This window comes from Sinocyclocheilus rhinocerous, unplaced genomic scaffold (assembly GCF_001515625.1).
Source record: "Sinocyclocheilus rhinocerous isolate Xijiao unplaced genomic scaffold, SAMN03320098_v1.1 scaffold272, whole genome shotgun sequence".
NCBI classification, from domain to species: Eukaryota; Metazoa; Chordata; class Actinopteri; order Cypriniformes; family Cyprinidae; genus Sinocyclocheilus; species Sinocyclocheilus rhinocerous.
Window position 1 is genome coordinate 168,813 of NW_015638933.1, and position 14,382 is coordinate 183,194.

General features: G+C 34.4%; 1 protein-coding gene across 1 annotated transcript in view; it reads right to left on the reverse strand.

Moving 5' to 3' along the window:
• Window positions 1–14,382, reverse strand: part of LOC107750075 (kelch-like protein 29) — a 79,583-nt gene that overhangs the window by 5,893 nt on the left and 59,308 nt on the right. The gene's annotated exons all lie outside the window — the stretch shown is intronic.

Genomic DNA, 14,382 nt, shown 5'->3' on the forward strand with positions numbered 1-14,382 from the left:
ACACACACACACACTCTCTCTCTCTCACACACACACACACTCTCTCTCTCTCACACACACACACACTCTCTCTCTCTCACACACACACACACTCTCTCTCTCTCACACACACACACACTCTCTCTCTCTCACACACACACACACTCTCTCTCTCTCACACACACACACACTCTCTCTCTCTCACACACACACACACTCTCTCTCTCTCACACACACACACACTCTCTCTCTCTCACACACACACACACTCTCTCTCTCTCACACACACACACACTCTCTCTCTCTCACACACACACACACTCTCTCTCTCTCACACACACACACACTCTCTCTCTCTCACACACACACACACTCTCTCTCTCTCACACACACACACACTCTCTCTCTCTCACACACACACACACTCTCTCTCTCTCACACACACACACACTCTCTCTCTCTCACACACACACACACTCTCTCTCTCTCACACACACACACACTCTCTCTCTCTCACACACACACACACTCTCTCTCTCTCACACACACACACACTCTCTCTCTCTCACACACACACACACTCTCTCTCTCTCACACACACACACACTCTCTCTCTCTCACACACACACACACTCTCTCTCTCTCACACACACACACACTCTCTCTCTCTCACACACACACACACTCTCTCTCTCTCACACACACACACACTCTCTCTCTCTCACACACACACACACTCTCTCTCTCTCACACACACACACACTCTCTCTCTCTCACACACACACACACTCTCTCTCTCTCACACACACACACACTCTCTCTCTCTCACACACACACACACTCTCTCTCTCTCACACACACACACACTCTCTCTCTCTCACACACACACACACTCTCTCTCTCTCACACACACACACACTCTCTCTCTCTCACACACACACACACTCTCTCTCTCTCACACACACACACACTCTCTCTCTCTCACACACACACACACTCTCTCTCTCTCACACACACACACACACATATATATATATATATATGTGTGTATATATAAAACAAAAGTTAATTTATTAAAATAATGAAATATATAAATATATAATGTAATATACTGTATAGATGCATTCCAAACATCTCTCATCCCAACATCTCTATCTATCAATATGTTTATAAATATATAAACAAAATTTCAAAATGTAATAAATATGATACAAATTATATAATGAATCAAACAGAAAAAGAGTTTAAAAATGTTAAATATATAGACAATATTGGTGGTATTTCAGACATTATCTATCTAGACATTTTAAAAATGTATATAAAATATGATGAAATATATAAAAGTGATCTAGACATTTTACATTTTTCCAAAATTTCCAAACAAGGCTGTCAAGCAAACATTAAAATTAATTTGAATTTCCAAATGAGTCTGAACTCTACTTTAATTCAGATTCAAAAGTAATGATGCAACCAGTTTGCGACCTCAATTCCAATGTAATTCAAATGTAAAAAGTAAAAATCCTTGTGAATTCAGTTTGGAATGGAGCGCAGCCTCAGTTCTCAGCGATGAAGTGTCTAATGAAATCCCAGCCCTTCTGCTGAAGAGTCACACATGTTCATGTATGAGCCAGCGGAGCCGTGCAACCATACGGCGGATCACGCTTCCTCGCTTCACAGTGTGTCACGTGCTGCCTTCAGAGGCCTGAACACACAGCCATCCAGCTGGAGAGCTCATCCTGCGCCATTGTTCTCAGGATCAGTAATCAGGCCTCCGCCGCTCCTAACTGCTCTCAATGACGACAGAGAGAAGCTCCACCAGCGAGAACGGCTGCGTCAGCTTGAGGGAACGTCAGAGAACGGTTGAAGTACAGGAAAATGCTTTGGTTCTTGCGGCTATTGATTAACTGTGCAATGAATCAGACATATGAGGACACGGAACACAACTATGAATGGAACGTAACTGATTACTAACCGCAGATACTTTCTGAATGATGAACAGCTTTGCCAATATTTCAATTCACTGCAGGCAACATTAGTGGAGGTATAAAGATGATGAGAAAAGGAATCTAGCAGGCAGGAAGAGAAGCCTCGGGCTACAAACACATTAGCAACAGCTCGCACAAATCGAGTGAGATGCCGCAGCCATCAAATAATGCAAAAATGCTAAAAGTAATGACAAGTGACTCTGAGTTTACCTTTGATAAGTTTGACTTTTTAAGCGCACACTTGAATAAGATCGTCGTCTCTGCTGTTTATGACACTAAAAACAACTTTTTGCGGTTTATTCCATCAGTCTTATTTATTGTGTGTATTTTACTGTTGTAGTTGCTGAACATTCGTCTGCACCATTGTTTCTTTTACTCCATTACTTTCCTGCAAATTGATAATAAAAAGAATAAACCTGACATCAACTTTGACTCCATGAATGTAGTACACCTTTTTACATTAGTTCTTTTTTTAAAGCTTAAGCTGCACAAATCTGCACAAAAAGAACTATAAGAAACATTTGGAAGAGTTTTATATATATCATAATTTTAACTAAGCATGAAAAGTGGCTGGTCTGAAACACATCAAATTTCTCTATAAGCCCTAAAAGGGGACTTTGGCCATTAAAAACAATAATAGTAATAGTTATATAATTAACAGTAATAGTATTTAAAAATTTTTTTTTAATAATTTACCAATAACAACATAATAAATAATTATAATTAATAAAAATATTTAATTGTGCATTTTGCAAGCATCTCATTCAAATTTCTCAATTTTTACTCAAATCATAGTGCTGACATATATAATATTTAAAATTTTAGCACCTTATTCCATTAACAATGTGTTGGAAAAAAAAAAAAAAGTTTCAGGCACTATTTAAAAAAAAAAACTAAAAAAAAAAAATTGTATCTTATTCATGGAAACTTACACGGCCGTTCAAACGTTTGGGGTTGGTAATATTTTTTAATGTTTTTGAAAGACTTTTATGCTCACCCAGGCTGCATTTATTTGATAAAAATATAATAAAACCGTAATATTGTGAAATATTATTACAATTTAATTTATTAATTTTCTATTTGAAAATGTTAAAATGTAATTTATTCCTGTGATGCAAAGCTGAATTTTCAGCATCATTACTCCAGTCTTCAGTGTCACATGATCCTTCAGAAATCATTCTAATATGCTGATTTGCAATAAAAAAAAAGTTTCTTATTATCATCAATGCTGAAAACAGTTGTTCTGCTTAATATTTTTGTGGAAACCGAGATAAAACCTTGTCAGGATTATTTAATGAATAGAAAGTTCGAAGGAACAGCAGTTATTTGAAATAGAAATCTCTTGTAACTTTATAAATGCATTATTTACTGTCACGTTTGATCAATTTAATGAAACCTCGCTGAATAAAAGTAATCTTACTGACCCCAAATGTTTGAACAGTAGCGTATATATTTCAAATATAGTCAAAGTGATTTCAAGTTTCTAAAAACTGACCTTTCTGGGCCAGTACACTACAGAGGTGACTTAGACGGGAATGAAATGAGAGTGAGTCGGAGTGAATAAGGTATGAAGCACATAATAACGGATGTTATCCAGCCGGATGCGCCGGGGCCGATCTGTCCTCTATGATGATCTCATCAGCGCTCCTGTAATTATAAGAGCTACTGTACTGTGACCCACATTCACCCGCCTCACAATCCACTCTCTATTTAATCAGATGAGAGCCAGAGGGGAGGGGGAGGAGTCTCTGATTGGCTGCTTTGATAACCTGTGCCTGAAGGGAGCCAATGAGATCAGCCGGAGGAAGACGGTGATGTGCGTGCAGTGATGAGGGCTGTTAGGAAACACGATTAGAAAAGCTCGTGCTCGCTCTGATAAAGCCAGCGACTGGCACTTCTGAGCTCCTGTCTGACCTTATCGTTCCTCCCGTCCTTGACGAAGCGGTTTATCTGCCGTCCCTCTCAGGTATATCCACAGAACTCGATTGCGGTCAAGGGTCAAGTTCATTTCACTTGCCGTGCCAGCGGCGTAAACACGCTCGGCGAGGACTGGGATCGATACGTGGAGGGCGTCTGTGGCCTCTCATTATTTGAGGGATTTCTACAGCATTAAGCAAATGATCTGTGCTAGATTTAACAGCATCAAAACTCTCCAGTGCTGAACGTTTTCTACACACACCTGCAACTTGCAAATGAAAGTCTTTGTTAATGCACCGAGATGATAGAGTTCATTAGTCTGTTTGCTGTGATTGTTATTAGTAGTGTTTGCCAAGCTAAACATCCTCAATGGCCGAGTCGTTGCAGCAAGCACACAGAACACCTGCAGAACTGCACAGCAACACCCTAAGATCGGCATTATTTTAGTATTATTTGTATACTATTATGATATGAATTACAATTTTGCTTTATTTTTATATTTTTATTTAAGTTTTAGTAATTGTATGTGCTTTTGTCATTTTTATATTTCTATTTAGATTTAATTTAGTTTTAATAACTTGATTTAGTTTCAATAATTTGATTTATTAATTTAGTTGTAATAATTTAAGTACTAACTTTTTTTTTGTTAAATTTCGTATTTTTCGCTTCAGTTTTTTTAACTTCAGTTTTAGCAATGTGTTCAGTTTTATGTGCTTTTGTCATTTTTATTAGTATTTTTCCTATGTTTAGCTTTATTTTTATTTCAGTTTTAGTTTTAGTAATTTTTCAGTGCATGTGCAATTTCTTCTTTTTTTATTATTATCATTTAGCTTTCATTTATTTTTATTTCAGTTTGAGTTAAAGTAATTTTAGTACTAACTTAAGCTCATTTTACTTCAGTTTTTAAAGTTCATCTATTCTAAATATTTAAATTCTAGTTTTAGTAATTTTGTTATGTGCCATTTTTATTAATCTTTTTTTATATGATTTATTTGTTTTAATCTTTTATAAAAAATATATATATTTACATGTTTAGGTTTAGTAATTATAGTACTAACAAACTCATTTAATTTCAGTTCTAATTTTCATTCAAGTTTTCATTTCAATTTCAATTTTAGTAATTGTATGTGCTTCTGCCTATATTATTTTATATTTCTATTTAGCTTTCATTTTTTAGTTTTAGTAATTTAGTCATTTTAGTACTTTAAATTAATTTCAGTTTGAAAATTTTTCATTGAATATTTATTTATTCTTTTAGCTTTATTTGAATGAGCAAAAACACATTTGAATAGTTTTTGATTTAGTTATCAATAATAACACCGCTTGAGATCCGTAGAACACTCTGGAATCTGCATAGCAACACGGCAACAGCACAGAAAGCACAGTTCACGTAACTTTGAGGAAATGCAAACATCTATGAATGCATTTAATTCATAATTATTACCATCTTTCATATTACTGCTGTTGAGGTTTTATAAAAGCAATGAGCCCCGAGAGGCCATTCTAATGATTTTACAGCAGTTAAGAGGGTTTTCAGCTTCTCGTCATGCCTAATTACACTCTTTTCTGGGGTAAAATCACTGTAACGTGGTCTCCCGTGGCTTATAGCTTTTTTCCCCCACATATATGCATGTAGAATTCAACATTTCATAGTTTCAAAACTATTTCATTTACAACAAGAATGTTTCTTTTTCTTTTGGACAATCAAAGTAAGACTCATCTCAACTTCTCAAGGATAACACAAAGTCAAAGACTGCTTTTCATTGTGGTCTTTGTTATTATAAAATAATACATGGCATGTACATAAAAACAAATCTAGAGAACATCAAAAGTTAATCTAACAAAAGCATTTGGACCTTTGTTATCAGAGATTAATTGCAGTGAACTGCAGTCAAAACAGCAATAAATATATATAATATTTGTAAATATTTTTTTCTATTATGTGGATTCTGATCAAATAATAAAGTAAATATAAAATATTAATACATTTAATCAATAGTAATTATAAATAATATTTATTTACTATTATAACATTAATTATAATTTATATTACACTTATAATTTATATTAAAATTCTAATTTAATTTTAGCTTTAGCTTTCATTTAAATTTTTTTGTTAGATTTTGTACAATTCTATTTAGCTTTAATTTATTTCTATTTCAGTTTTAGTAAATATAGCACTAACTTAAACTCTTTTTATTTCAGTTATGTGTCAAGGCAACTTTGATATTTTTATAAGTTTATAAGTTTTTTGTGTTTTCATTCTAGGTTTTAATTAAAATTTTAGTTTTGGTAATTTTATGTGTGTATGCCATTTTTATTATTTTTTATATATCTATTACGCTTTATTTTTATTTCGGTTTTAGTTTTAGTGATTCTAGTATTAACTTTAACATTTTATTTTAGAATTTTTGCCAAGACAACATGTCTAATTTCCCTTTTTTTTTTTTTTTTGCTTTTTTAAATTCTTTATTTTGTATTAGATTTTCATTTCAAATTTAGTTTTAGTCATTTTATTCTGTGCAGCTGCCATTTTGTTTATTTTATTCGTTTATACTTCTATTTAGCTTCATTTTTTTTTCAGTTTTAGTAATTTTAGCACTAACTTTAGTCCTAAACTTAATTACTAACTTTTTTAGTACTACTAATTTTATTTGTTAGTTGTCGAGCTAACTCAAAACAGCAGTGAATATATAAAATAGCTTGTTTTTCTGTTCTTATGTAGATTTTGAGCAATGAATAAAGTAAATATTAAATATTAATATATTTTCATTAATAATATAATATGTTTCATACTAGTTTAATTACTTTTTAGTTCACTTTTATTTTACCCAATGTTATTAATGTTAAGCCTACAATTACTTTGCTTTAAACAATTTCAGTTTACAAAAATATTTGAAATCAAGTTTCCATCTTAGTTTAAGTTAACAATAAACCCCTGTTCTGTACAATGAAACTCGTGGCTACAGGCGAACTATGCTTAGCTCTATTCTGAGAGGTAAATGCATTAAAATAGATGTGTGTTTTTTGAAAAGAAGCATTTCGATGGCAGAAAAAGACATACTCTCACCCTCTGTGGCCCGTCACAATAAATAAACAGCATTTGATGGACTTAATTTGCAGTCTGAATCTTGTTTCACGCACACTAAAGCGGTCTGTAATTGAGGTCACGGCCCCTCACAGAGACATCACTGAAGGCTTCAGCTTCCTCACACTGCAATTAAACTTCTGTATTATGTATTGCAAAGTAATCAGCACAAGAAACGGGTTAAGCAGTGAATGGCTGCAGTGTGAATGCATTCGGCTGCAGTGACGTGACAAGCTCAGCGTGAATATGGCAAAGTCTCGCGGCCCTGTCTAAACGCGTTTGGCTTTTATTCCTGCTGAGAACGGCTGGGGAAAGACTGGGTTGCATCTGAGTTCTGTGACATGCGTCCGGCTACAAACGCTGTACCTGTCCCCGGGATCAGAGGTTAATTGTGCGGGATGACAGCCGCGTCATAGTGCTTCTCCTGGGAGAATAAATACAACTCGCCAATTCTCTTTAGAACAGAGGCGACCTTTGCTTCCTGAGGTTTTCATAAAGGTCATCCGGTTGGACAGTCTACAGATAAAGATCTTTTTATAGGCCAGTTTGCCAGTCTTGAGGATCTGCGGTGACACGAGCTATTAAAGATCTAGAGAAATGAATGCCAGGACTGAGTCCCTTGCTAAATGTGCAATTGTTTATTGTAGATTATTAGTGTCAAGTTTAATACTGTCACTGTCAGAGTTGTTCTAGGATGTTTCATCCGACTAAAATATGCTTAAAAAATATAGACAAAATAGTAAAAGACATTGTAAAATAAATGAAATTGCAATTACAACACTGTAAAAAATTTAAATAACAAGTTTTTTTTTTTTTAAATTCAGTATGTTACTTGCCGTTTCTTTGTAATTAATTGTGAAAATGTACTGAAAATTGTTTATATATAAAATATATAAAAATGTGCAGCAGAATAATTCATAATTAAAAAATAATAATAAAAAGGACAAAACAAGAATATTTAACAAACATAAGACAAAAAAAGAAAAAAAATAGAAATAAAAATGTGCCTTTGAAAGATACATGGGGTGTTCTTTAAAATGTATATATTATTTTTTTTCTCACCAAAACATTCAATTAAACAATCAAATTCAGCAAAAATACGAAAAATAATACATTACATTGATAAAATAATTATTAAAAACATAAAACATTTAAAATATATTTATACAATATACTATTTTCATAACAAATACTAAATATAAATACCTTATTTTTATTTTATATTAATATAATATGATATAATATAATACAATATAATGTAATGTAATATAATATAATATAATATAATATAAAGAATACATATATGTTTATTTAGGTCTTTCTACTTTAAAATTCAATGTGCTACTTGCCGTTTCCTCTTCTTTTCGGTGTAAAACCCGAAAGAAAAAATATATAAAAATATATCAAATAGAAAAATATATATAAATGCACAGCTGAATAATTAAAAGAAAAATGTCAAAGAATCATTTTGGAATCGGATCTAATCGAGAAATGCCTAAAGATTCCCACCCCTAAGAAAAACTAAATGGAATAAAGTCCATAAAACTAAAACCAAAGTGCACAGAGCATTTGAATCAAACTAAATGAATTTAAAAATGCAGAGGATATCAACCTGGGCACGGAGCGTCTCTGAACATTGTAATTACGGTGTGTGTTATCTGCTGCGCTGCTAATAGCTTCATCACTGTCTCTAAATTAATTCTTAGAGCTTCTACACTTTGGTCAAGAATATTGACAGAAATGTCATATCAATAAATTAACAGATGATATGATGAAATGATATGTAACTTACAATGGTCCATTATTTAATATATTGATATACTTTTTAATTATTCATCAAAGATTAGGTTTAAATATTGAAAATACCTTTTCACTAACAAATCATAAATAAAATAATATAATCAAAAAATTATCATATTTTTTTAAATCAACATATTCCTTCTGTCTGGACACAGTAATGTTAACTCATGTATTAAAATAAAAAATAAATAAATAAATAAATAAATTTTACTAATTAATATTACATGTACCACTCCTGATTTTGATGCTGACTAGTGTTATGTTTGGACTCGCCTCAACTAAGTGCTTCAAACAAAACTCATTTACTCTCCAAGACCTGGTGCACAAACGATAAATCCACGGACTACTTCCTCCTTGTATCTTAACATATTTTTAAACACTCTTTTGCTTCCTGGTGGATAACAATCTGCTTTTTAGTTGTGTTTGCAGTACGCATGAGATGTTAATTTCATCTGGCATTAGCTCTGTTAACTTCATCTAATCTGCTCTTAAAGGGCCGGTGCGATCAGTGCACACAGATATGTCTAATAATCTCTCTGATCTCACCAATTTGTGATGTGGCTCTTCCAGGCTTCCAGTGGCGTCTGCACACACAGTATCCGTTCTCAATCTCTAGCACTGCAGAGGGCACCTTGAGCCTGCATCAGGAGAACTCCGCACAGCACTCCGATTTAATTGGATTTGTGCATCACACACAAATTGTGACATTACAACTCGACGGCGGAGTAGGTCGTGCGCCAATTACCAAAGCTCACGGTGCGAGCGGTCACGGCCATGGAAGCTCGCCTAAGACTTCATTACCCGCCCGGCGCTTCCCTTTTCATTATGTGCTGAATGAAGTGGTGCTTACCATACACCCGAGTGCTGCTGTTTGAGTCAGCACAGGATCCACGGATGCAGAGGACGGCAAAAGAACAACCTGTGACTCTGTGTTTGGTGTCTTTAATGAGACACAGCAGTTTTTTAGGCGAGAATGTAGTTGTTTCGATTTCAAATATGCAGTTTGTTAATAAAGATTAAGTCTATTTGAAAATTTGCTTTGACGTTTTCGGAGATGTGAGCTCCAGGGCGTCAGCGGCCGTTCAGCGCTCATGAACCCGCCGAGAGCAGCCTCACCTCGGCCAGATCTTCTGGAATTTGCCGCTGGCTCTGATGTCTCTATAGTGGTTAAACATGAGACATAATTCATTTTGGGTAAATATAATGGGCAGTCTTTGGTCTCATTAATCTATTAATTGTTCCAGAGTCAATAGTTTTGGCTGAGGGCCAAGTCTGAAGTTATATTTTATATAACTTTAATGCTGTATATCAGAGCGCTGCCTTTGTACTTTTGACTGAATTGTCTAGCAAATTTTATGATGGGTATTGTTGTTTATTAAATATTATTATTCAATAAATAACATTTTATAGAAGTAACAATAGTATTTAATAGTATTTAGTAGTGAGATATGGTGTGTGTGTGTGTTCATGATGGTGACTTTAGTTACATAGTTCTGCCATTAGATGGCGACAAGAGAGTTTTTATGAGTGAGTCAGTAGTAAAGACTTTTATATGGAAAGAGACTGAAACAGGGTTGTAAACAAGGACGTTATTTTTACTTTCAACAACAGCTTGTAAGACGCAGCCAACAAATGCAGTGAGCAGCGCTGCCATTGGAAATCACCCTTAACAGATGAAAGGACAGTACGACAAAGATATCGCTTTCCTCAGCTAACATTCAAACTAATGTTTTATTGTGAATATGAGATTGAGCTGAAGAATGAATGCTGTATCAGATGCAGGTAATCACACTCGCTCAGTCCATCTCCCTCTCATAATACTCTACATAATACAGTGAGCTGTTAATACAGTAATAAAATAAGTATTTAATGAAGCAACTTAACTTTCCTTCGTTACTAGTTCTGAAGTGACGTTTTCGAATTAGTAACAGAGATTTGGGCTCAGCTGTTAAACTGTCAAAATGAGATTTGAATCCGTGGCGGAAGGAAGTAGTTCTGCACAAAAGAGGGTTTTTAATTTTCTTGTGATTTGCAGTCAGCAATGGATAATGGATCAGAAGTAATCAAAGCATAGTTTATTGCATTCTGCTTTAATCACTTAAATTACAGCATACTTATTCTTCATGAAAAGTTATTTAATTTTTTAAGAACAGATGCTGTAGATTATTCCAATGAACAGGCCGTTTCATTTCATTAGGACTTTTTAAAAGTGTTTTATAACGTTTTTTTAGTTTGTTTGAGACTGTATACAGTAGGTCACTGGGTAATGAGTTCCAATCAGCATGATTCTGATGACTGATTCTCTTTCAGTCTTTCTGTCTCATTCTTTGAATAGATTAAATTAACTCTGAATCTGTCTTCATCTGACTCAAACCCAGAATTTATAGACTAATTAAACTGTAATTTAAAGACTATGTCTTTAGTACTGCTTGAGTACAAATTACAACTTTAAAATTACAACTTCATTGATACTCAAGAAGGCAAAACGTTTTGAAGAGTATCATTGGAGTAAATTGTACTTATTTAGTCTTCTGGGAATAATGTCTTATGTAGCTTCCCAAAGAGTAGTACTAAATTAATAAATGAGATGTTTAAACAAAATATGAAAGATGCGCACATCATCATCCGGTTCAAATGTTTATATTTGCATATATACAACAGTTCTTTCTGGTCCTCGAATCTGATTGGCTAAGAGGAGTGCGATATTCTAGTGATATCACTCCGCTTGCGGTTTTACTAACAGCGAGTGTCATGGCAGACGTTACGCTATACACTGTGGACAAGCACTTTGTAAAATTAATGGATGGATGATTCCGCTGTGGGCCCCATCTTCTGGTGAGATGCGGCAATTCATTCAGTATGCGACTCTCACAGTGCATTATGGGTATTCTCTAGCTGTTGAGCATACATAAGTTATACACTCGTTATTGCTGTGCATTGTGGGATTAAATTAGTGCACTTGATAATGTCCATTAAGGTTTTGGACACCACTAAAAATGGATATCCCCTCAAATAGTGCCCTATTTAAGGGTATAGGGGGTGATTTTGGACACAGGGACTGTTTTTATGCGTGAGTCAGTATTAATGACTTTTATATTGAAAAACACTGAAACCGGGTTGTAAACAAGGAAGTTATTTTTTTTACTTTCAACAACACCTTGTAAGACACAGCCAACAAATGCACTGAGCTGCGCTGTCATCGGAAATCAGATGAAAGGATAGTATGACAAAGGTATAATTTTCCTCAGCAGACATTCAAACTAATGTTTTATTGTGAATATGAGATTGAGCTGAAGAATGAATGCTGTATCAGATGCAGGTAATCACACTCGCCCAGTCCATCTTTCTCTCATAATACTCTACATAATACAGTGAGCTTTTAATACAGTAATACAATAAGCTTTCAATGAAGCAACTCAACATTCTTTCGTTACTAGTTCTAAAGTGAAGTTTTCGAATTAGTAACGGAAGCTTGAGCTCAGCTCAAGTGGTGGAAGGAAGGAAGTAGTTCCACACAAAAGAGGGTTTTTAAAGGCAATCCGTTGTTTTATCTTTTTTATTTACACACGTGTGCCATCAAACTACTGTATAAACACAATATCACACTCGTAGTTGTGCGATATGGCTGTATATCAGCACGCTGTGATTACCTGCGGCCGAATCACAGCCATGCTGAAATACAGCCATATCGCACTGCTAGTCATGTGATATTGCTCATTTTTCTTGATTTAATAGACAATAGTATAATAGTATAATAATATTAAAAAAGTAATTTAATAAACAATTTGTATATATAAAATAAAATGTTTATAGTATTTATAGTAATGATTATAGTAATATTTTAGATATAATACATATATATTTTATACATTTATATACACAAATAAAAATATTTTATATTTTATCATTATTATTACAATTGAATATAAATAGTAACTTTAAAATGTAGAAAATTCAAAAGAACAGCATTTATTTCAAATAGAAATAGAGTTATAAATGTCTTTACTGTTTTGATCAATTTATTGCATCCTTTCTGTATAAAATATTTAATTTCTTAAATAAACAAAAATATTAAAATAAATAAAAATAGAACCCCAAACTTCTCATATTTAAAGCAAAATATGTCCCACAAGATTAACCAAGTCACACTTGTCTGCACAAATTCCCACAAAATGAAGTTAAATTAAACATGCCATTTAAATTAATTTGAGCTCTTGAATAGGTCAGGCAGAATAATCACTCCCTCAAATCACTGTGTAATACTGAGAATAATTTTATGTCAAAAATCAGCAACTCAAAGTACTTTTAAAATGATTCTTTGAATTATTTTTGAATATTTCTAACCGGAATTTCATGTAAATGAGCCAACACTCTACTACAAACCTGATCTCCACATCTATACATCACACAAACTATTCATTTATTTATAAAAACAGCACAATATTTCATGACATCACAACCTAGCATATCTCTTGGAGAAAATTGTGGATATTCCTAATCTTTCCTGCAGCTCTGTTTATCATTCCGTTGTCTCGCTCCCTGTTTCTCGAGCACAAGCCGTATCTTCCGTCAGCAAACCCTCGGCTTTCCACAGCTGGAGGGGCAGAGGGAAAGCAGGAAGGAACAAGAGAAATGAGTTGCCTGCCGGTGCAACTTGGAAATCTCCCAAACCATCAGCCAGTCATTTATCTGGCTGATAGTATACAGTCTCGCTCAGACATCCATTACTTCCACCAACCTAACACCCTCCTTGGGTGTAGCCGAAATATATCCCTTTCAAAGCACGCATGACTGCAGAAGTGACACCGCCAGGCCACGGGCAGATCTGGGATCAGTAAATATTCAGGGCCTCTGTGAACATGTGTGAGGTCGTACTTTGACAAAATACTGGAGTGAGATATGATTTTTGAAACATTTGATTTGTTTTGGGTCATTTTTTTAATGAAGTAAACTTCTCAACTTTACAGAGGCGAAAGCTAAAAAGTTCCCACTAACCTCAGGCCAGGCCAAATATTCAAATTTGCTCTGTTGTCAAACTGGTCTTTCTGTGTCCAGTGTGAACTGTACACTGATAAAAGTTTTATGTGAGCGACATGCCGGGTGTTTTTGAGTTTGTTTAGAGGTAAAAAGGCAGTTCTGCTTAGATAAAATATAGCTGCTGGATTTGCCAGAGTTTGTGAGGTTGATAGAATCGTGTCTTATTAAAAGAGTTTCACAAGAACCACGAATGTCTTCAACAAATTCCTCAAGCACAACTGTATATTCTGTGTTTCTGTGTCTATCTGAAAACTTTTCTGCTTATTATCTGGATGGAAAGAAACTTTGACCACAAAGTCAACAAAAGTGTTCCAATAGTAAGTAATCTGCCTCAGAATCTTGAAGGTGCGTTTTGGTAAATCTCAGTCGTGACTGCATGTGGCCTTTCTTGAAGAGTGGCTTTTTTCTTGCAACCCTCCCATACAAGCCACATTTGTGGAGAATTTGTGATATTGTTGTCACACGCACACAATGAACACTCTTTGTCATAAATTCCTGCGACTGTTTCAGAGTTGCTGTAGGTCTCTTGGTTGCCTCTCTGATCAGTTTCCTCCTGCTCTTTCATCCAGTTTGGAG